This window comes from Camelus ferus, chromosome 20, assembly GCF_009834535.1.
Source record: "Camelus ferus isolate YT-003-E chromosome 20, BCGSAC_Cfer_1.0, whole genome shotgun sequence".
Taxonomy (NCBI): domain Eukaryota; kingdom Metazoa; phylum Chordata; class Mammalia; order Artiodactyla; family Camelidae; genus Camelus; species Camelus ferus.
Window position 1 is genome coordinate 19,077,797 of NC_045715.1, and position 1,119 is coordinate 19,078,915.

Genomic DNA, 1,119 nt, shown 5'->3' on the forward strand with positions numbered 1-1,119 from the left:
TTCAGATAAATTTCAAGTTATTATCTTTTTGGTTTTCTGCATTTTCTTAGCCTGTGTTGTATCTATACATTTAAAACAGTGATTTTTCTAAAGGAAATATTAGCTCCCTGAATGTTAAATTATTTTAACATTCTTGGGTTTAAAAAAAAAAACAAAACCCAGCGAACGACTGGGTTGGGTTGGGATAGGTGGCATCTGAAGCAGAAGAAAGGTCAGCGGAGCGGAGCGGAGAGCAGGGCGGAGGGAGAGGAGATGCAGGAAAGTAGAACCGCTGAGATGGAAAGTCCATGCGAATCCGGAATCCGGCAGCTATGAAAATGCACTAGTTTTTTCCACGCTGAAAACACCCTCGTAAATAGAAAGCTTCCTGCCTTTGTTGAACCAATGTAATTTTTTTTTCATTAAAATAACAGTCAATTTAGAGAAGCCGTGAGAATCGGAGCGAAAAATCAAAATAGAGGTAACTGCGACGCTCATCCCCGGCAGCATCTCTATATTGTGGGGGAAACGGCTGCAGATTGGCTAATATCAGGGATGCCTTGATTGCTGCTTCTAACCCCATTTGTGGAAGCTCCATATCAGAAGATGCCATTTTGTTCATATTATTTAATACCTCTAGCAAAAATAGTGTCTTTATCTGTGAAAATATATTCACTTATATCTCCCTAAATGCGCATCCAGTGTGGCTCCAGTGGCGCAATCGGTTAGCGCGCGGTACTTATAAGGCAGTACACCTGTGAGCAATGCCGAGGTTGTGAGTTCGAGCCTCACCTGGAGCAGCTTTTACCACTTTCTAGCCCATACAAGGAGACGCGTTAAATTTGAGACACCCCCAGCCCCACCTCCCGTCCCCCAAGAGATCAACTATTGTGATTTACATCTTAGAGTTAACTTGTGAATTCGTCTTAAAACTCTCTGCTTAACGTCATGCATAACAAATACCATCCCGCTGATTTGGGTACCTGCTTTCTTCCAACAGTTTAGCATTTAGTTTTTGACAGTTGCCGAGGCAACTGTTCACAGTATTCAATTCAACTATGTCTTATTTGTCAACTATGTGGATGATTTTCATTTTTATAAGTATTTCAGTGGAAAATTTCCTGACCTTAAACCTGTTTT

The 1,119-nt window shown here is 41.2% G+C and overlaps 1 non-coding gene across 1 annotated transcript; it reads left to right on the forward strand.

Moving 5' to 3' along the window:
- Positions 1-685: 685 nt before the first annotated feature.
- TRNAI-UAU lies at positions 686-779 on the forward strand. Its single transcript has 2 exons — positions 686-723; positions 744-779. It is a non-coding gene; the product is annotated as a tRNA-Ile (tRNA).
- Positions 780-1,119: the final 340 nt, after the last annotated feature.